Source organism: Marmota marmota, unplaced genomic scaffold (assembly GCF_001458135.2).
Source record: "Marmota marmota marmota unplaced genomic scaffold, marMar, whole genome shotgun sequence".
Taxonomy (NCBI): domain Eukaryota; kingdom Metazoa; phylum Chordata; class Mammalia; order Rodentia; family Sciuridae; genus Marmota; species Marmota marmota.
The window spans coordinates 28,892,109-28,916,200 of record NW_026000082.1 but is presented as its reverse complement, the minus strand read 5'-3'; the positions used below and the strand labels follow the sequence as shown (position 1 = coordinate 28,916,200).

At 41.9% G+C, this 24,092-nt stretch overlaps 1 long non-coding RNA gene across 1 annotated transcript; it reads right to left on the bottom strand.

The window, feature by feature from the left end:
• Positions 1-99: 99 nt before the first annotated feature.
• Positions 100-24,092, bottom strand: LOC125620441. Its single transcript, XR_007352115.1, has 3 exons — positions 20,862-24,092; positions 3,336-3,343; positions 100-111 (listed from the first exon to the last, which is right to left on the bottom strand). It is a non-coding gene; the product is annotated as an uncharacterized LOC125620441 (long non-coding RNA).

Here is a 24,092-nt window from a genome sequence, read left to right as displayed (position 1 = left end):
TTGACTCTGACTTTTCTTTAGCTCTTTAGCAGAGCCCAATGCCTTCACCAAATTGTTCTGGGCCTCAGAGGGACTCTTTAATAGGTCTAAAAGGACCTCATCTACAAAGTACTGGGTCCCTTTCAATAAATGTTGGTTAAATTAAAAGTTCAGAAGCTGCTGGTGATTTTTATTGATACAGGTCTTCACAGTTCTAACAGTCTCCTGCTCCAGCTTTGAAGGTAACATGTTTTGGAGCTTCACTAAGCATACATCTCCACCAGAGTCTAATTTCTGGGGCTTTCTAGAAGCCTAGTTGTTACATTAATTTGACCAGGGAGGATCACAAGAAGATATGGTGATAGTTTGCTTTCCTGTTGTTTTGAAATCTGTGGCCTCTAAGATTCACTGCTTAGAATTATCTAAGTTTCAGAAATCATAAAAAATAAATAAATAAATAAATAAATAAAATGATCACAAATAACAGCAAAAAAAAATAAGAAGAAGAAGAAGAAGAAAGATTTGGACTAGACAGAGGGGAGTGAAGGGAGGAGAGGGGACATGAGAGTAGGAATGATAGTAGAATGAACTGGACATTATTCCCTATGTGCACACATGATTACATGACCTGTGTGATTCTACATCATGTACAACCAGATGAATGAGAAGTTATACTCCATTTATGTATGATGTATCAAAATGCATTCTACTGCCATGTATGACTAATTAGAATATATATATATATAAAAGATATAAATATAAATAAAAGAAAACTAAAGCTAAAAATATATATAAATATATAAATAAAAGAAAACTAAAGCTAAAACAAAACAGGGAGAAAGAAGAAAATAAAAAAATCTAGAGCAGATAAATGAAACACAAATTAGAAAAACACAAGAGAAAAAACCAAACTCAAAAGTTGGTTTTTAGGGGCTGGAGGTATAACTCAGGGGTAGACCATTTGCACATGGCCCTGAGTTTGATCCCCAGCACTGCAAAATAAGATAAAATAAAATTTTGTTCTTAGAATGCCCATAAAATTGACAAAATATTAGCTAAAGTGATTAAGAAAAAGAATTCCTAAATTACTAAAATTGGGACAGAAAGGGAAGATTTCATTGCTCACATTACAGAAATAAGAATTATAAAAGAATGCTATAAGCAACTACATGCCAACAAAGTAGATACATTAAATGAAATAGCCAAATTTCTAGGCAGACATAAATTACCAAACTAGCCCATAAAGAAATGGACATTCTGAATATACCTATAGCAGGTGAAGATGTTGAATTAGCACTTTTAAAACATCCCACAATGAAAAGCCTAGGTTCATTTGGCTTCACTGATGAATTCTACCAAAGAAGAATATCAATCCTTCACAAAGTCTTCCTTAAAACAAAGCAGGAGGAACACCTCGAACTCATTCTATGAGGCCAGTATTACCTGATAGCAAAATAAAACAAAGACATCCAAAGAAAAAAATACAGACCAATATCCCTTATGAATATTCCTGAACAAATTTTTAACACCAGAAAACTAAGTACAGCAACATATAAAAGGGATTACACACCATTACCAAATAGGAAGTACCCCATGTGTGCAAATAATATTGGTTTAATATTTGATAATCAATTTAAGTAATATACCAGATTAATAAAGAACAAATAATAGGAGCACCTCAAAATATAGAAAATCTTTTGACGATACAATAACCTTTCATAATAAAAATATTCAACTAGCACACTAAGGAGGGGAGAGAAGAATAGAAGTTCAGTGGATTAGGCAAAAGGGAATGAAGGGAAGGAACTGGGGATGAGAACAGGAAAGACAGTAGAATAAATCGGACAAACTTTCCTATGTTCATATATGAATATACAATTCTTGAAATTCCACATCATGTGCAACTGCAAGAATAGGATCCTTATTAGAATAAGTTATATTCTATGTATGTACAATATGTCAAAATACATCCTACTGTCATGCATACTAAAAAAAAGAACAAATATTTTAAACTTAAAAATAAATAAATACACTCAGCTAGTTAGGAAAAGAAGGAAACTTCCTCAATCTGATGAAGGCTCCTAAGGAAAAACTCACAGAGTGTTTTTCCCCTAAGATCAGGGAAAAGACAAGATTCCACTTTTGCCACTTTTATTTAACATTGCAATCCTAAGATTGTAGCCAGATATGTTTAGGCAAGAAAATTGGGTGGTGACAGACACTTTGGAAAGGAGGAGGTCAAACCATCTCTATGTTAGATGACATGCATATAGAAAATTATAAGGAATCCACTCCAAAAAAATCTATTAAATTAACTTTTAAAGATTCAACAAGGACATAGGATACAAGCTCAACTTGTCAAAGCAAATTTTGTTCCTATATACTGGCAATAAACATTCTAGAAATGAAGTTATAATTCCATTTATAATATAAATAATATAATTACAATTGATATTATAATTCCATTTACAATATCAAAAAGAACAAAATACTTAGAAATAAATTTAACAAAAGAAGTAAAAGATTTGTACAACTACAAAAATGTTTAAAGAAATTGAACAATATCTAAATAAATTGAAAGATGTCTCATGTTCTTGGATTGGAAGATGTGGTTAAGATGGCAATGCTCCCAAACTGACCTACTGATTTACACAGTCCCTGTCAAAAGTCCAACTTCCTTTTTTTTCAGAAATGGAAAAACAGATCTTCAAATTTATATGGAAACTCAAGAAACCCCAAATAGCTAAATGATCTTGAAAAAAGAGCCAACTTGAGAGGATCACATTTCTAGATTTCTAAACTTGAAAAGAAATTGATCTGTAATTAGGACAACGTGGTATTGGAAGAAAGATAGACATCTAAACCAATGGAATTGAATTGTGAGTATAGAAATCAACCTTCACATTTATGATCAATTAATTTTTAACAAGAATAGCAAGATAATTCAATGGAGAAAGGACAATTTTTCAACAGAGTCAGGACAACTGGATTTCCACATGTAGATGAATAAGTTTGACTCCTAACTCGATTATAGACAAAACTTAACTCAAAATTGGTTTGAGTTAACCTGACTGTAGATTTATAAATGCTAAATTTTCAGTAAATGGTAAAACTAGGAAACTCTTAAACGAAAATATAGAAGTCTTTGTGACCTTGATTTAGGTCATGGTTTCTTAGATATGCCAAAAACACACAAGCGATAAAGGAAAAAAATAGGTAAGTTGGAATACATCAATATTAAAAATGTTTGTGCTGCAAATGATCATCAAGAAAGGGGAAAAACAACTCAGAGTGAAAAAAATATTTGCAAATCATATATCTAATAAAGGACTTGTATCCAGAATATATTTTTAAACTCTTACAACTCAATAATAAAAATACAAATAACCCAATTTTAGAGTTGGCAAATGATCTGAATAGATATTTCTCCAAGGAAGATATGCAAATGTCCAATAAGCACATAAAAAGGTGTTCAACATTATTAGTCATTAGGGAAATGCAGATACAAACCACAATGAAATTCCAATCATCAGGATGGGTATAATTAAAAAAAAATAAATAAGTAACAAGCAATAACAAACCTTGGCAAGGATGTGGAGAAATTAGAACCCTCATACTTTGCTGGTGAGTTTGCAAAAAGGTGCAGCCTCTTTTAGAAAACAATTTGGCAATTTCTCAAAATTCTAAACATAACGTTACCACTTGACTCAGCAATTCCACTCTGCAGCATGTATTGAACACTAATAAGCACGTACATCCATATGAACACAAGTACCCAAAGTTTCATAGCCACATTGTTCATCATAACCAACAGTGGAACCAACCCAAACATCCACCAATGGAGGAATGGATAAATAATGTGTAGTATATCTATAAAATGCAATATCATTCCACCATCAGAAGGAATCATGTGTCAATACATGCTATAATACAGGAATCTTTAAAACATTCTGCTAAGTGAAAGAAGGCAAACACAGAGACTATATATTTTATTTATATAATGACCATTTATAAGAAGTATCCAGAAATGTACAGAATAGGAAAATCTATAAAGACAGAAAGTATATTAGTGGTTACCTGGGCTGAAGTGGGGGACAGGAAGATCTAAGTGACACTACTGAGTATGAATTGTATTCAGAGGAAGAAAAAAAATGTTGTAAAATTAGATAGTGGTAGTGGTGGTTGCATAAAACCTGTCCATATACAAAAAACAAACAAAAAAAACTCACTTTGAATTCTAGACTTTAAATGAATTAACTGTATGGCATATGAATTATATTTCAATAAAGTCACTAAAAATTATGGCTTATAGATAGGAGACAATATTGTTAATATGTCAGTTTTCTCAACATGATGTATAGATTCAATGTAGTCCCAGTCAAAATCTCATTATTTTGTAGTTATTGACAGACAGAATTCTAAATTTTATACAGAGAACCCAAGATAGCCAACACACTACTGAGAAGAACAAAGTCAGAGAACTGACACTATGCATCTTCAGTGTTTACCATAATGGTACAATTATCAAGACAGTGTGGTATTGGTGAATGAGACAGATCAATAGAACAGAATAGGGAGCCCAGAAATAGATCTGCATAAATTCAGGTCAACTGATCTTTGAAAAATAAGCAAAAGCAATTCAATAGAGAAAGAACATTCTTTTCAATAAATGATTCTGGAACAACTAGACATCCACACACACACACACACACAAAAAAAAGAATTTAGACACAGATCTTACATGTCTCACAAAAATTAACTCAAAACAGACCACAAACCTAAATGTAAGTGCAAACCTAAAGAACACCTAACTCAGGAGAAAAATCCAGGAAGCCATGGTTTTGGTGATAAGCTTTTAGATACAACACCAAAAATGTGATCCATAAAAGAAAAAAGAGAGATAATTGGAGTTCTTTAAAATTGAAAACTTTTGGTCTGCAAAAGACACAGTTAAGAAACTGGACAGATAAGCCACTGATTGGAATATTTCCAAAGCACATGAATGATAAAAAAACAGGATATGTATCCAAAATATACAAAAGACATTTGAAACTCAACAATAAGGAAATAAACTATCCAAATAAAAAATAGACAATTGGAACAGTATCTCACTAAAGAATGGGTACAAATCATAAATGAGCACAAGAAAAGATGCTCAACATTGTATGTTGTTAGGAGATGCCACCATACCCCTCTTAGAATGACAAATGTCCAAAACACTGGCACCACCAAATGTTGGAAAGGACGTACATTCATTCATTGCTTCATTCATTCTTCACTCATTGCTGGTGGAAATGCAAAATGGTGCAGCCACTTTAGAAGACAATTCGCCAGGTTCTTGCAAAACAAAACACACTCTCACCACATGATCCCGCAATCACACTTCTTGGTATTTATCCAAATAAGTTGAAAATGTATGTCCACATAAAAAACTGCCACACAACTAATTATAGCATCTTTGTTCATAAAAAAAACTTGGAGACCACCAAGATGTCTTTTAAGAAGTAAATAGATAAATGAATCATGGTACGTGCAACAGAATGTTATTCAGTGCTAAAAGAAATGAGCCATCAAGCTATAAAAAGATATGATGGGACCTTAAATACATACTGCTAAGTGAAAAGACCCCATCTGAAAGTTCCCTTAATGTATAATTCCAACCACATAATATTCTGGAAAAGGCAAAACTAGGAAGCCAATAAAAAGATCAGTGGTTGCTAAGGGTTTAGATAAAGGGAGGGATGAGTAGGTAGAGGACAGTGGTTTCTAGGACAATGAAACTCTTGCACATGATACTGTAATGGTGGATATATGCCATTGTACACTTATCAAGACTCAATGTATAACAAAGACTGAACCTTAATGTAAACCATGGGCTTTAGTTAATAAAAATGTGTAAACCCTGACTCATCAATTGTAACACATGTGTCACGCTAATACACCATGTGGATAACCGGAGAAAGTGGGTGGCACAAGGATATGCCTGAACCCTGGTACTTTCCATGACTTCTGTAAACCTCAAACTGCTCTAAACACTAAAGTCTAATTTTTAAAACACACTCTCCCTATTGCATACATCAAATCAAACACACAATTCTTGATTCTTTGGAGTTTGTGTTTGCTCATCACTTTCCATACTGAAACAGGTAAATTACTTTAATATTAGCATACAACATGTGCTGCAGGTGAAAGAATGCATGTAGCCTACATGGGAACTAGACAGCATGATAATAAAGTGAATACCCACTTATTGTGAATACCCATCCAGTATTGTTGCACCACCTGTGTGGTCCTCTCATATCCCGTCTCCTTCCTCACCTCAGAGGGAATTGACATTTTCCTGAATTCTACATTTGTCATTCTCTTGCATCTTGTGAGATGGCTTAGTGTTAGATCTTTGCCACTATAGTAGGAAGCTTCTAAAAAACAGTCACCAGTGATTCCAGCCATCTGGTATTCATTCCCCTTGAGTGTGGGTTGGACCTGAGGACTTGATTCTGAGGAAGAAAAAGATGGCGACCATGACGGAGCCACTTCCAAGACTGAGTTGCGGAAAGATCCTAGCAGCCATCTTGCCCACCCTTTTTTGCTATTTCCCTTGCTCACACCAATGGAAGTCAATCACTGTGTCTGAGCAGCCCACAGAGCAAGAAACTGAGAGTCCAACCACCATCAAGGAACTGAATCCTGCCAACACCCACATGAGTGAGCCCAGGTGGGTCCTCCTCCAGTTGAGCCTTGAGATAACTGCAATCCCAGCCGATACCTCAATTACAACCACCTAAGAATCCTTGAGTCAGAGGACTCAGTTCAGTAACATCTAGATGTCTGGCCCACAAAGGCAGAGATAAATGTGGGGGTAATTTCTCATGCAGCAATAAATGACTAATGTAGGTACATATTAGGTATGTGATCTTGAGCATATTACCTATAATTCCCATGCCTCAGTTTCATAGCTATGAAATAGGAAAAACAATTGTGCCTTCCTCAAGGGGTCTAGAAAGGATAAGTAAATTAACACATAAAATGCTTAAAATATCTGGGGTGTAGAGTGAGTGCTCAATAAATGTTAGCTGTCTGTTTTGGTTACTTGATATAAGCATAGATTTTTTCATCAAATATGAATCCAAAACCCAGCTTCTCCTGACCTAAGCATGAGCACACACTGCTGACAGCGAATGGTGGAGAAGGGGCTGCTGGTCTACCTTAGTTATGTCCGTACCTCTTGTTTTATTAGGGTAAGGGACTGGATTTCAGGAATTGGTCCTCCACTAGTGAGACAGAACTTATTAAAATTGGTCTAAACAGTTCAATGTTCAGGGAGTTCCTCATGTCACAGACTTGAGAGGTCCCCTGAAGACGTTTTTTGTCACACAGAGGAGATCCCATCCCTTCCTAGCCTCCGGTTTTCCTGTGTGGCAATCACAGTTTTTTGCAAATTCTCCATATGGTTGTAACTACCATCCCTCTGGGGCATCTCTAGATCATGTCAAACTAGAGGTGACAGAAGTAAGAGGATCTGGGTATAGACATACCACACAGAAGTTAGACAGGGGAGTAAGATGTGCATTTCTAAACATGGCAATTTGCTTATTCTTCAGTCATCAGCACCAAATAAGTCCAAGGAACTTTGTTTAGGACTTAAGGATCCATGAGAGGGCCTGGCGTGCTGTCTGCCTGGGTTAACCATTCCCCTCTTTCTTTCCCCAGCACTGAGGTCCTGTTGCTCCATCTTCCTGCATTTCCTCCTCTGTTAAGTAGGGAGTCCTGGAATCAAGCTCTCCTTTAGAACGTGTTTCCAGACCTGCCTGACAGCAGTCCCAGGGGTGTTTGCTAAGAACAGACTCCAGACAGCTTCAATCTACATCTCCTGGTGAAGACTCCGAAATCTATTTTTAACAAGTACCTCCAGGTAATTCTTATCATCAGCCAAGTTTGGGAAACACTGTCTTAGAATATTCTACTTTCATCTTTCCCCTGGTTCTGGGCTGTGAATAACTGCCCATGGCAGATATCACTAATTGATCACAGGACTCTTTCATACTGAACCTGGTTGAGGCCTCCAGATCCTTAACAAGCACTCGGGGCAACCACCAGCTCTCCAGTGGAGTCACACTAGAGATGAAATGCATTGGCCACCCCTGCCCTTGTTACTGTGTATCCATGTGATGTTGACATTTTCCTGATCTGTGGATGGTGTGTACAGAGTCAGGCGTCAGTGTAAAGACTGGGAAAATTCAAATCCATCAGGCCTTCCACGCAGATCAACTGGCACCTCCACAGACAGATGTCTTCAGAGAGGTCCAAAGACCCTGCAGGGCACCTTCCTCCTGTTTCTTCAGATACTAAGATCATCCTGGTTTTAGGGTGGGGTAGAGAATTGGTGGCATGGGTGTGTCTGCCTACCATCCTGAGGTGAGTCTAGAAATGTGTTGGGTGGGAGAAGTTGTAGCCATGCGAACTCGGTTTAGAGGCCCGTGATGGTAGCACATCCATAAAACATCCTTGATTTCTGGGAACTACAGTACATGGTTTGAATGTCTCGTCCAGAACTCTTGTTGAAACTTAATCCCCAGATATATATGTTGATGTATTTGGAAATCAGGACTTTGGGAAATCATTGGAATTAGATAAGGTCGTCAAGGTGGAGTTCCCATGATGAGACTGGTGGCTTTATAAGAAGAGAGACCTGAGCATACCTGCTCTGCTTCTCCATGTATTGTCCTCCACTGTGTTACAATGCAGCATGTAGGCCCTTAGCACGTGCTGAGCAGGAGTGGGCACCATGTCCTTGGATTTCCCAGATTCCAGAACCATAAGCCAAAAAGACTTATGTTCTTTATAAATTACCCAGTCTCAGGTATTTTGTTAAAGCAATAGAAAATAGACTAAGATAGAGTGTCTCTCATATCTCCTTATTACCCCAAGATGCTGAAGTGTCACCAGTGCTAAAGGAACTTCCAGACCAGGACCAGATAATAGAGCAAGAAAAATGCACTGGGGTTAGTGGGGTCACAAACAAGCAGAAAATCGTGAGATTGCGGAGTGGGATACCCATGGAGAGCCTCCAGGAGATCTGAGGGTAGACCACAGGGAAAGGCTACCTCTGCCCTCAGATGGGAGCCAGGGAATGAGTGTGGAGACAAAAGATGGGGTTGCAGCAGAACCCTATTAGGTAAGCAAGGGAGTGAGAAAAGGTATTCTGGGCCAACACCCACACAGATGCCTGTACCTGCTCATTTCTGGGAGTCATCCAGGAGTAGCGGTATGGCTGGAGGGCAGCCTGTATACTTGGGTAGGGTAAAGAGTCGGGAGAACAGAGTATAACTAGCCAGAGGCCTGGACAGGATGGTAACCACCAGTGCAAGAGGAGACTTCAACCTACTAGCATTTGTGGGTTCTGGTATGGTTTGGATATGAAGTGCTCTCGAAGATTCATGTATTAAAGGCTTGGTCCCCAGTGAAGAAATATTCAGAGTTGGGGCTTTGGGAAGTGATTGGATCATGTGGGCTCTGACCTCATAAGTGGATTAAACCATTGATGGATGATTGAACTACGGGGAGGCAGTGGAAGCTATGGAGGTGGGACCTAGTTGAAGGAAGTGGGTCACTGGGGGCGTGCTCTAGAGGATACTTCTTGCTTCTGGTCTCCCCCTCTCTGCTTCCCAGCTGCTATGAACTACGAGGCTTTCCTTTTCCATGCATGCCCTTAGCCATGTCTCCACCTCGGAGGCAAGCATGGACTGAAACCTCCGAAACCAGGAATCAAAATAAAGCCTTCCTCTAAGTTGCTTATGACAGGTGTTTTGGGCATAGCAACAAAAATCTGACTAATATGATTTCCCACTTGAGCAGCTTGGTCTTGGCCCATAATCCTAGAGGAACTCAGCGCTCCATAAACCTGTACACACAGAGCTTGCATTGAACATTTCAGTGCCTCCCTTTTAAGATAAAGGGCACTCAAGAGCCACCAGACATGTTTGAGGAACCACTCTATCATGAAAAGAAAGACTAAAGTAAGCAAACAGAAAAAGAAAAGTCCGAAGAAATAGAAGCAAGAAAACAATCCTGTAACTAACATCCTCACAGGCATATGACATATTGTATGCTTAAACAAGCATAATTATTAAAGAAGAAATATGAAAGAAAACTCTTGAACATTGAAATCAATGTAACAGAAATAACAATTCAAAAGAATGGCTGTAAAAAAAAAACAGAATTTCCAAAGAAAAGCACCCAACTTCAAAGATATGGGAAATGACAGAAAATATAGTGAAATTATAATACTAGCAAGAAGAGGCAATTTTTTGATGGCAGAAGTTCCCAAAAAAGAGAAATCGAGAGGGGAAAATTATTTAAGCAATAAATCCACACTTGAGTTTCTAGATTGAAAATGTCACCAGTTAGCAGAACAACAGGTGGAAAGGGTCTCCACTCACGCATATTCCAAAAGCAGGAAATAGAAGGGCACTAGACTTCTCAACCTCAACACGGAAAAGTAGAAATAGAAAAACACTGTCAAAATCCTGAGGTGGCAGGTGTGGGGAGTGATTTCCACTCTGTGATTTTATATTCAGCCAAACCGTTAATCAAGTGTGAAGATATAATGGATACCATCTCACACAGACAGGACCTCAAAGTCATTGCTTTCTGTAAATCCTTACTCCAAAAGCTACTGAAGGATGTTCCCCACCACGGTGAGAGAGTAAATCATCAAAGAGGATGCTCAAGATCCAGGAAACAAGGAATTGAATTCAGTAGCAGTCAGAGGGAATTCCCAAATTGATGGTGAAGGTCCGGGGTGACAGATTAGTGGCAGACCAGGTTAGAGCAGGAGAGCCAAGAAATGAATTAACCCAGTACATAATTCAATACATGCCAACATATTTTTTAAAAAAATTATAATTCTGCCAGAGAGCTCAGAGATGAAATAGTGATAGCTACCTAGAAAACCAAGTAAAGTGACAAAATCATGGTAATTATAACATGACACCATTATACAATAAAGGAAATAAAATCATGATGTGCTATGTAAGTCAACCTAAAAATAACATAATCATAATACTGTAAATACTGAATACTGATGATTACCAAAAAATGATATCATCCTATTGGGAGGATGGGGGAGGATGTGTTTGTGGGGGAGAAGGCAGCTACATGGTCTTCTTACACAGAATTAAGTTAATAAATGATAAGAATTGTTTTAAAAACTATAGAAGAAACATGATATTTAGAAATATAGAGTTAATAACTGGAAGAAACAGCTAAAAGAGTGGGAAATGTTTGCCTTGGGGGAAAAGAAATCAGGAAAAGAGAAGAATGCTGCCTTCCCCTCAAAGCCTTATATAAATATTTATTCTTTTAAATTAAGTGCATGAAATTTAAATATGGACTCTTTTAGATGATGGCACCGATTTAATGTTAAATTTCTCAGTTATGGTAATGATGCTGTAGTTACGTGAGGGAATGCCTTTGAGTGGATACACGATGAAGTATTTAGGGGTGAAGTAACACAATGTCCGTAATATGCTTTTAAATCATTCATCAGTAGATAGATACAGCCGCAGATGAGAAAATAAAGCAAATGTGGTAAAATGCTAACTGGTGAATCAAGAAAAGGGAGTCCATAGATGTTCATTGTATTTCTGTTTCGACTTTTCTGTCATTTTTTTTTAATTCAAAATTAAAATGTTTGGGGGGAAATGAGGCATAGGTGTTATCCTGATAAAATTTTCATTTCAAAGTGAAACTCGGGCTGGGGATGTGGCTCAAGCGGTAGCGCACTCACCTGGCATGCGTGCGGCCCGGGTTCGATCCTCAGCACCTCATACAAACAAAGATGTTGTGTCCGCCAAAAACTAAAAATAAAATAAAAAGTGAAACTCGTGGCCCAATGCCTGACCTACATGGGCACTTTAAAATGTCAGGTATTGGGGTTGGGGCTGTATTCAGTGGAAGAGTGTCTACCTGGCATGTGTGAAGCACTGGGCTCGATCCTCAGCACCACATAAAAATAAATAAATAAAGATATTGTGTCCATCTACAACTAAAAAATATATATTTTTTTAAAATGTCAGGTATCATTATCAGTTTTAGCAGCAGCAGCAGCAACATGCTTTCTTACCAGGCGAGAAATAGGCGAGACAGTGACGGACCATTGATTGTTACACCCGGATAATGACAGGAAAAAATATCAACCAAAGATTATCTTCCCTCCACCCTTCTGCCCAGCCCTGCCCTAGGACCTGATGTGTAACCTTGAAAACATAAGAAAAGTGCTCCTCACTCTTGGGCCATAGCCGGGTAGCAGTTCTGGTCACTTTGGGTTCAAGATGGTCCAGAGAATGACCAGGGGCCAGGTTAAAGAGATAGAAAAGTAGCAGAGTCACCAAGATTAAGGGAAAGGGCAATGAGGGTGCCTCTGAGGTGTCCAACACGAGGGTCTCAGTGGGTGACAGGATGTTGCCCCCCAGCTCACAGCACACTGTGCCAGGGTTGTTGAAGAGTCAGCTCTGACTTGTCATCCCCAGGGCCGTCCATCCCAAGGCCTAGAACCTTTATAATTATTCCCTTCTAGGAATGCTCCATTCACACTAGACCCTACTTAGAGTTCCTGTTGCCTGTTAGGTTGTTAAGTCTTCCCAGAGTCCATCCCAAACAACTGAATAACTCACCTCCAAGCTGCAGATTTAGAGGCTGCAGGGTGCACTCTTTGCCTCCCCCACCCTGAGTCACTTAGAGATGCGTAAAGAACCCCAGTGTGGAGACAGACTCTGAGGAACCCCTCTGCACAGGGCCCTTCTCTGAAGTGCCCGGTTGCTTCTAATGGTTTCCAGGTTGAGCTCCTGGCCTAGGTATGTAGGTGTGCACATACACGTGGGTCTACTTACAAATAAATACACAGTGGGTCCTCATGATTCACCACTTGCTACAATGTATGTGTAACTCCAAAGTCGACATTCACGGGGCCTTCACAGTCATCTGTGGCCACAAGCGGAGGAGAAAAGAACTCCAGTGGCCAACGCACAGGTTTTCCCACAGATGACCTCTGCTTCGTGTTTCAGTACTCATACTGTAAACAGGTGTCCTCTTTATAGTCCACTCTGGGTTGTTTTTTTTTTTTTGGGGGGGTGGCATTTTTGTGGGTTTTTGTTGATGATTTCACTATTTAAAGTGACCCCCAAGCATGTACTAAAATACCATCTGGTGCACCTAAACCATGATGTGCCCCCACAGAGAAAACACCTGCGTTCAGTAAGCTTCACTCAGGTGTGAATTACAGTACTGTGACATCAATATTAGTCAACCAAATACATTAAATACAGTGTCTCTAAAAAGAAACACTTTGTACGAGGTTACGTACTGATCAGGTGATAGAAACATGTGACCATAGGTTCACAGGAACCTAACCCTGTATTTCCCCTAGGAACAACGGTTCATTATTCACTAACTCATTGTTTTAGCCTGTGTAGAACATAAATTCCTTGAATAACAAGAATGGACTATTCCCACTTCCCCTCCCCCATCTTTACTCTACTTTGTGGTTTTAGTTACCCATAGTCAACCGTGGTCCAAAAATACAGTACTGTACAATAAGATGTTTTGAGAGAGAGGAAGAGAATGAGCACATTCACATAACTTTCATTACAGTGAATTGTTCTATTTTATTATTAGTTGTTATTGTTAATCTCTTACTGTGCCTGACTTATAAATTGCTGGAGGAGCTATTATGTATAGGAAAACATGGTATATGCATAGTGTATACTACCCGAGGTTTTGGACTTCTGTGGGATATCTTAGAATATAATCCCTTTAGAAAAGAGGGACTACCGTGTGTGTGTGCGCGCGCACATGTGCATGCATATACATTTGTGTATATCTTTCCAATGTCTTTAAGAGGTATCATTAGTTTATTTTGTGTTTTTTTTATTTAGGTTTTTTTTTCTTTCCAAAATAACCCAAAAGCAGTTCCCCCAGTTAGCACAGAGTCTTTCTGAGATATAGCTGAAAAGAGGAAAGGATGATAGAGAACAAGAGTGGAATCCAACAAGCTGGTCAACTGGGTGACTCAGGAATCACCTCCCTTTGCAGAACTGTCAGGTCTCCCGGGCTGTGAACACATCCCTTTCCCCTCCGTAACCCCAGCACCTGAGTGTCCCCAGCTCAGGTCTGTGATTGCCACCACTGTTGAGGTCCTTCATGGACCTGAATGGAGTCCTCTCTGCTGGCTGTGCCCCTCTAGATTCCTGGGGAAGGCTGTATCCCCATGAGAAGAAAAGAACAAAGTCAACCCTTCTCTATCCCTTTTGGCCTCAGCCACAGAATCCTCACTAGTAGAAGGAGACAAATACAAAAATAACTCCAGTATTTTCTCTTGACCCCTGGTCACCTGTTTCAAGTGAGATTATTCATATAATATTTGCCACATCATTGACATTCAACAAATTTTGGTCAAACAAATAAACCTCTTAACATAAAAAGTCATTCTTTCCCTTGAAAATCTGATTCTGGAAGATCTGGGTGCTCTAATGATGGGTTATTATTCTTAAGGGCATATTCTTTTTTTCCTATTAGAGAAACAGATCTTGAATTCTGCAATAAAAGTCACTGGGTAAAGTCGATTTGATTCAGTGACCTTGATTTACTGAAAATCGCTAATGCCATAAACAGAAGCACATGTGGAAAGTGATCAGCTGAGACGTGCTCGGGTCTCACGCTAGCACCCCCTTCTCACAGCTGGCACTCCTCAGGTCCATACAGTTGGTTGGCATTCCATCCCACACAGATAGACCCAGTAGGCACCTCTGGCAGATAGTTCAATCCACACACCTGGCCCCCAACCCCACACCACCTGGCAGGCACCCCAAAGCACACAATGGCATGCAGGTCCACACAACTGGCTGGCACCCCAGCCCACACAGATGGTGACCTAGTCCATACAGCTGACTGAATTCCTGGACCCCACAACACACAGCTGGTGGCCCCCAGCTGAGAAGCTTCCCACTGTTCCCTGCTCCCTTCAAAGCAGGCTGCCCTGGTCTCTGCACACAACTCAAGTTACTACTCCGATCTCACTTCACTAAACAAGCTAATATTACACCCAGGAGATGCTTACATTTCACCAAAGATGGGAGGAGTTCCAGATACTCCCACAAGGAACCTTTTCCTTGGAAAGTTCTCGGAAAGGGAGCGCTGACACGTGTCTCAGATGGTGTGAACACACTTCTGAAACCCAAAGGTTTCTAGATGCAGCTTTGACCTGCAATGTGATGAGGTGGGTTCCTTCAAGATGTCAGTGCTGATACCAGGCACAGCAAAGTCAAAAGTATAACCCAGATGTACACAGAGAGCAAGTGACCGCCAAAGCCTGCGACCCTCGTAAGGTGTGATGACCCCACAACTCTTAGACAAGCCCAGAATGCAGGTGGAGGGGACCATCAGAGGAGTCCTGGATGCTGGACCAGATAGGTCCCAGAGGCCCAGCAGGAGGTCAGGAACAGTGTTATTCAGGGCTGGAATTTACTGTGGAAGACACACAGGCACGTTTACCTAGATTTCTGATCTTTAAACTCCCATGATGGTTTTTAAAGAGACACCTGAATGTGGTACCTGTTGGAATCCCTGGGCACAGGTCAACCTTGGATCACTCATCTTGAAATGAGAATGACGCCCCTCTCTCAGTAGCTCCTACTGTTGCCTCAGTCTGAGCTAACCCAGCTGAATTTTCTCTCTAGGGCATTTGAAAGTGAGATTAGGGGCCACATAGGCAGCCATGGATATTCTCCATGTGCCCCTGCTCTTCTCCCCTCCGTCCTTCTCTGCCTATTCTGAGCCCTGGGAAGCTGGTTTCTATCTGTGGGCTCATCACTGGTCTCCTCGATTCTTCTGGATTATAGTTGGCTTTGGCCATCACTAGAGACTAACAGAACACCCAAGGGTGGAAGGAGAGAGAAATGGGGGAATTCATTGTCCCAGCTCCTGCTGGCTGTGGCTGAGTCCCTCTACCTGGGGCCATGATTCTCCTATCCCTGTAGCCTGGCCATTCCTTTCCTTCACCCCTCCAGGTCTGTAGGAAAGGGGTTTCCATATTGCTTAAGCATCCCTTGTTGGCTTCCCTGAACTCTGTCCTAACTTCCTTGGATGCTCTTGGACCACCCCTTTTGAATGAGCCATCTGTGTACTGCTGGACCCTGACAATACGGGGAGCCAAACTGGAAAGGCCCATTGACTTCATGGCTCGAAATCATGGTTTTGAGGCAATTACATGAAGAAAGACCTTGGAACCCGGAGAGAGTCTAAAGGGCAGAGTAGCTACCTGATAACCTTCTAGGACTCACTGGACCTTGCTGTGCATGCCAAGCATTAAGTCCATGAGTTCTTATAACAAACCCCTACGGTTGAGCTAGATTAAGTGGGCTTCTGATTTTTTGTGTACATCGATCTCTGATGGAAACACTGGCCTGTCCTCATTCCTCTCTACAAGGGCAGCTGACTGCCGTTTTTTGCAAGGACTAGAATTCCTGCTGGTAAGGTCCGTTCCCCTTAGCCAGCATGCACCAAGGGTACAGGTTCTGAGTCTGGTCTTGCACAAGCAGTACCCAGCCTAGTACCTGGCAGAGTAGGCACTCGATATATCATAATGAATGGATCAAAGAAAACAATCTCAAAGCCAGTGCATCTATGGCTTCACAGGCACAAGATCACTAAAGAAAAGATGCTCAGTTTAAAAGAAGGCTGAGTATTTTGCTAATTGCCTGAACACAACAGTGTTCACTTCTCTCGTTTGCTCAACTGTCATTGATTTCTCGATGCTCTAAGAAATTGGCTGCCCATAGCTGACCAGGCTCAGAGGGGCACTAGAGGAGAAGGAAGTTGCCTAGGGGTCCACAAGACCTGAGCGTCGGCTTTCAGATTTTCGAATGGAAAGGGCAACCAAACCAGGTTGGAGAAAGAAATTTTGGCTGGCTGTAGGGGATCATCTTCTTGGAACTATAGGTTCTCAGAATTGGGAGGATGGCTCAAAGTTGGCAAGTCAAATCTCCACAAGCCGTAAAACAGATCTCTCTGAAGGCTGTGGCCAGCTCCGAGAGCTTCTGCCCATCCGAAGAGTCCTCTGTGTCCCAGCAAAGGCCTAGCATGCTAAAGGGTCAGGCTGGGGTGTCAGAGGTAAAGGACAGATCTTCTCGTGGCAAAACATGAAAGTGGTATGAACAAGGTCAGGAGTGGACCGTCCTGATCACACCCTGCCTACGCCTCCACAGGCATGGGGTCTCACAGGGCAGTGGCCAAGGCAGGGTCCTCCTCCCACAAGCAAGGGCTCATCTAACACTGCCACATCTACGTCTTGACTTGCAGTAAACAGGTACAACCTCCATCACCCTCAGGAACCTGGACTGGAGCCTCATCTGCCAAGAACATACCTCCTCCAGCTTGGCCCACCGATGGAGACTGCGGTGGCAAGCCCATGTCACAGAAGGCTACGGATGCTCAGAACTGCTCTCTCCAAAGTATGGTAAATTTTATTCTGTTAATTCCATTGTTCTATACTATTACCCCCATTTTATAGATGAAGAAACTGAGGCCAAGAGAAGATTAGCAACTTATCAATGTCCAGAAAGAGGTGAAACGAGGATGTGAATCCTGGTTGACTCCGAAGCTCCTGATCTTTCAAGACCTGCAGGTGTTTGGTGGGGTGGAGGGAGAGAGCAAATCCACTTCGGAATAAGGGAGGAGAGCAAGGCATGGGCCAAGCCTCCACGGGTAGGCAGGGATTCTCCTGGCCATCAAAGGAAGGGCATGGCAGTCAGGGACACAGGGAGCACCAACTCGGCGGTATCACACATTCTGCTGAGTCTGGGGAACTTCAGTCACTCAGTCAACGCCGGCCTGTGCAACAGTAGCGCCCACTCTGGCCAGGCTGTGGACAGTCATTCAACAAATATTTACTGGGTTCTTGTGAAGTGCCAGACTCTTGAGGAACTGGGAATACAGTCTTCAGTAAGACAGAAAACCCTGCTCTGGGGGAGCTCACAGGCTGGTGAGAAAGACAGACAATAAAGAATAGATAATTGATTCTTTATGTGCTAGGTGATAGACGTCGTGCAGAAAAGTACAGCAGGGAAGGGGAATTAAATAGGGAATTGAAGAAAAATAAGATGCTCAGGGGAGACTTCCTAAGAAGGATATGTGAGCAGAGACTTGAAGGATGAGAGTGCAAGTCATTCCCTTCTGTACAGAAAGAGCATCCCAGGTAGAGAGAGTAGCAGGGGCAAAGGCCCCAGGGCAGAGGCATTCTGGGTGTTCTGAGGAACACCAGGTACCCAATGGAGGGAGTGAGAAGAATGCAACTGGACAGATGGACTCTACAGTCACCCTGTTGGGCCACCTGTCTGCACCTTGGTTTCCTCATCCATATAAGAAAGGTAACTTCCCTCAGCACCCCGGGCCAGGACTCCCCAAGCCTATGGCTCCCACGGCTCTCTCCCCTGGAGCTGGAGTCTTATTCTTTCCCAGTAAAAGCTAAAGGACAAACAGAGGGAAGGACAGACAAAAGGGCCAGAGAAGGAACAGCAGCGGGCAGAGGACAGGGACAAGACAGAGACAGGATTTCTGGGTTTCGGCTAGCAGGAGGCCTCCTAAAGTCTCCCTCTCTGCCATCGCACCCCCAAATCTGCCTATGGAGGCTACAGAAGACACAGGACTGGGACAGACACCCCGCAAGGCTCCCAGCAAAGCCTCCTGGAGAAGACCTCACATCCCCAACTTCCTCTGCTGCCCCCACAGTCCAGGTGGACCCCATCACCTGCCCTTGCAGGTGATGTTGTGGCCTCACTCCCCTGCAGTGGGTGCAGGGTGGGGGCGCCCAGGGGCAGCAATACCTGCATGGGATGTGCTGTCTGTAGAGATTCTCAGCAGAGTACGAAAACCAGCTGAAAGGCAATCACTTTATCATCACCAGGTACTGACAGTTCCACAATGGTCAGCGGTGAATGCTGTCCCCCCTAAAGCCTTCTGCTGCAAAAATGCTAACGACTGCTGTCATACTGTACTGCTGAGTGTGTGTATATCAATAAAACAAACATTTTACTGAGTTTTTCAAGTTACTATTATTGGTTTCATTTCCTAAGTGAGTCGTACTGAAAATAGCTTTGTTAGATGGAAGAGGGAGACTGTTTAAAAGGTGATCCGCTCCAAATGTCAAAATGCACCACTGCCCCTGCCCATAACTTCCCACTGGACTAGACAGACCCCCTCCCACGTGCCCTGCTCCCACTCCTCAGCAGCAGGCTCTGATATCCTCTCCCTCTCCAGCTCCCCCCTGACTTCCTGGGGTAACTGGCACCTGCTCTGCCCCAGGTCCCCCATCCCTTAAGCCCATGGGCTCCAGGATGGGAGCTGGCAGCAAGGATGCCCTCCGCCCCTTTGCCTCGGTTACTATCTCGGAGAACAGCTCCCTGAGGGCTCAGCCCCTCTGCTCCCCACTCAGGCTGCGGCAGCTGACCTCAATGGCACACCTTCCTCTCCCTGGAGGTTCTGACCCGGGCTCGGGATCCTCCTCTCTGCCCTTCCTCACCATCCATGTGGGCTCAACAAATCCTCTGCCTTTCTGACACCTCAATATCCTCAAATACAGTGGAAGGGTGCAGTCCACAGTGGTCCCTTCTCATCCAAGAGTTTCATGTGAATGTTGCCTTCAGAGATCCTGACCCTGGACAAAAATCATTTGATCATTTCAGCAGATGCAGGAAAAGTCTTTGACAAAAATTCAGCTCCATTTATGATTCAAACAATGACATGTGATAAAAGGAACTTTTGTCAACATCATAAACACCATAAATGACAAGGCCAAAAGCAACATCACACTGAATGGGGAAAAACTGAAAGCATTTCCTCTAAAATCAAGAATAAGACAAGGCTTCCCATTCTCACCATTATTATTCAATATGTCCTTTAAATTTTAGCCAGAGCAATTAGGCAAGAGAAGGAAATAAAAGGGATACATGTAGGAATGAAGTTGTCATATCACTGTTTGCAGATGATATACTCCTATACTCACAAGATCCCAAAATCTCCACCTGAAGACTGCAAGAGCTGACAACCACATTCAGCACAGTAGCAAGGTACAAAATCAACTTACGAAAATTAATAACTTTTCTATATGTCAGTAATGAATCCACTGAGAAAGAAATCAGGAAAACAATTCTATTCACAATAGCCTCAAAAAATAAAATATCTAGAAATAAATCCAACCAAAGAGGTGAAAGATCTCTACAACAAAAATTGTTGAAGGCTGAAAAAAGAAAGAAAAGACATTCCAGGTAGTACACACCTGTAATCCCAGCAAATTAAGGGGGGCTGAGGCAGGAGGAGCCTAAATTGGAGGCTAGCCTCAGGAATTTAGCGAGATCCTGTCTCAAAATAAAAAAAATTAAAAGGCTGGGTTCAGTGGTAAAGTGTCCCTGGGTTTAATCCTCAGTATCAAAAGAAAAAAAAAAACACTAAAAGTTGGAAGGGCCCCCCCCATGTTCATGGCTGGGCAGAATTAAAATTGTTAAAATGGCCATATTACCAAAAGTGATCTACAGGTTCAATGCCATCTTCATGAAAATACCAATGACGTTCTTCACCGAACAACAGCAACAACCACCAAGAAAAGTCGGTCCTAAAATTCTATAGAAGAATAAAAGACCCAGAATAGCCAAAGCAATTCTGAGCAAAAAGAGCAATGCAGGGGGCATCGCAATTCTCGATTTCAAATTATACTGCAGAGCTACAGTAACAAAAACAGCACGGAACTAGCATCAAAACAGACGCAAAGCAAAGGGCTGGCAGGTGTGTGAAGTATAGCAAGGATGCTCAGGGCACTTGGAAGGGTCTGGAACACTTTCCCTACCTTTTGCTCCTAGAACCCCAAACTGCTTTTAGATGTCCATCCAGAGGTCATTTCCTCCACGCAGGCTTTTCTGACTTGAAGTTTGATCAGCTCCACTGTCACAGCCTTCGGGGGTCCCTGTTCTCCTCCAGAGCCCTTGGCACCCCACAGCCCATGCCTGTGGGCAATTATTGAAGTAGCATCTGTCTGGAGCAGCTGGCTCATCCTCACAGCATGCCTGCGCTGGCCTTTCTCCCCTGGGCAAGAGCAGAAGAGATGCCACCATTCCCTGCTCTCTGACTGTTCCTAGCTCCTCTCTGCTCGTTTCTCTACTATTTTCAAAGACAGTTCAGGATAATTGGTCAGGAGACAACTTTCCTGGCATGATCACATCTTCCAGAGGCTCCTGCTCATTCCCTTGACTGGACTCGGGTGTTTTGTCACCACTCCATGTAGGTCTCTGCCTTCTCAGAGTGTTGATTTATTCCATCCAGAGTGGATGCTTCAGTTTCACTCTCATGGAATGTTCTGAGGTCGATAATCTCCTTATGTGTCCCCTCCATGTCTCCTCCGACAAGAGACTGCTTCACTCCAAGCCCTGTGGCCCAGCTCCCATGTTTTACTCACCTAACCATCCTCTTGACTGACCATATTTGATTGACACAGAGTGTGGACACCTGACGAAACACCTAAACCACCACAGATCCAGAGGCATGGAATCCACTCCACCATCCCCCTGTTCTTAGATGGACTTGAGAGTTCCTATCTCATCATGTGCTTTCATAAAATTCATGGACTGGCCAGACCCTGCTCGACCTGATTAAAAAGAAGAAAAAAAAAAAAAAAAGCTGAATCAATGTAATACTCTTTCTTGAGAATATGACCCAAGAAAAAAAAGAGTTTTTCAATTAGTAAGAATTTGAAAGGATACCTTGAATTGAGACAATGGCAAACCAAGGCCAAGTACCTTGAAATACTATAAGAGAGGAAGCAGACATTGGCTACAGGTAGCAGATACACATCCATGGCAGAACGTTAGATTCTGCTAGAAGAATCCAGAACCACCTTAGATCCACAAGCTACCACTCCTTCCCATCTTTGTGGAGGCCAGCCAGGTGCTTCTGTTCTTGGATCATCTTGAGAGTTCCCATGCCTCCATGTGCATTCTTAAAATAACCAGCTTTGCTTAAGCCAACTATAAGGAGTCCTTGTTCTTTCATTGAACAACATTTATTAAAGGTCTACTATATGCATGATGCTGTAGTCAGCAAGGATAGAGCTATGAACAGATCTACAAAAAAAAACCTTGCGCTCTTGGGACTTTGCATCCCAGCATGGGACACATAAAATAAACAAACAAAACTTATGTCAGATGTCAGATGGTGATTGAGGGCTATAAAGAAATCTAAAGCCAGTTAAGTGAGGATTTAGAGAGAGTAAAAAGTTGACTCCTCTTCTAGAATTAAGGTCAAGATAGTCTTTGACTCAAAAAACAACAATATGCTGCACAAAACATGTTTTTTGCATTACTGGACTCTCAGAAGAAGGGACAAATCTCCAAGAGGCTGGAAGAGAAAGGCCAGCAACTACAAACACAAGTGAATTGACAGGTTGCAATCCAGGCACTGAGCATTCAACCAGAGCCCAGGTCGCCTGAGCGGGGACTGCCAGTTCAGCCAGGAATCCTAAAAGGGCTATTTTAGTCAGCTCAGCTCTTTGGTTGCTGTGTCCAAAAGACCTGACAAGAACAATTTCAAGGAGGTAAAAGTTTATTTGGGGCTCATGACCTCAGAGGTCTCAGTCCATAGATGGCCAATTCCTTTGCTCTGGGCCCAAGGACATTATGGTATAAGGGCATGGAGGAGGAAAGCAGCTCAGGACATGGCTACCAAGAAGGAGAGAGTTGGGCGGGAGGTGGGGGGAGACTGTCAAATACAAAATATATACCCCACTCCTACAGCCACACCCCCACCTGCTTACAGTTACCACCTACTTTATCCATTCAAGTAGATTAATGCACTGATTAGGTTAAACTCTCATAACCTGATCATTTCACCTCTTAACTTTCTTGCATTTTTTCACACATGAAAAAATGGGGGGGGAGTCTCCTAAACCATATGGGGCCAGAAAGATTTCTGATTCTTCATGCCCTCTCGAGTCAGGTAGAAATAAACATAAGCCTCTTTGGAGAACAGTATTCTTAATTTATTGCCTTGGACGCTGCACAGGTTAAGCTAGGCCATGTATAAACTCACATTCAAAGATCACCAAACACACAAGGAAGCAAAGCACCATGAAAAAGAGCAGCATCAATAAACAACAGCTTTAACTCTGCCCCCCAAGGACTTTTGATGCTGAAATTGAGAGGCACAGAATAGAAAATAACGGCATGTCAGATGTTTAATGAAGCACAAGATAGAATCACAAAAAAAATGTACAAGACTGTAAACTACAACCAGACTGATTTTTAAGAATTGCTAATGAGGGCAGAGAGTAACATTGTATGGGGAGGTCAAGGGAACTTCATGGATCAGTTAGCATTGGAGCAGAGACCTGAAAGATGTGAGGAAATGATCCATGCAGACATCTGGAGGTGGAATGTTCCAGGCAGAAAGAGCAGCAGGTACAAATAGGAGTGCGCCTGGCATTTGGGGTAAGCAGGAGTCAAGGATGCTTCAGCAACAACGAGTGAGGGGAGACGTACAGGCAGAGGTGAGGGAGGTCAAGGGGTCAATGTCAGGCTTGGGGATGATGAGAAGGGCTTTGTATTTTGTTCTGAGACTAAGAGCCACTGGAGACATTGAACAGAGGAATAACATCATCTAATTTTTTTGTTTTTGAAAGATTGTTCTGGCTGCCATTTGATAAATAGAAAGTGGAAGAAATGGCAGAAACAGAGGCAGGAGACCAGTTGCAGGCTTTCATAGGGTTTTTGTTTTGTTTTGTTTTGTTTGTTTGTTTGTTTGGTTGGTTGGTTGGTTTGGTTTGATTTGGGTTTTTTGGCAAGCACCAAGAGTGACTTAAACTAGGAGGCGGATTTGGAGATAGAATTTTAAAATTGGGCACATGTTTTGAAAAGAGCAGCAAGTTTCGATTGAATGAACATGGGGCGTGAGAGACCACAAAGAATCCAGGACAACAACAGGATATTTGGCCTGGCTAAGAAGAAAAATAAAGCAGCCACTAGCTGCAATAAAGGAAACAAAAGAAAGTGTACTTTTTTAAAAAATATTGTTTTTAT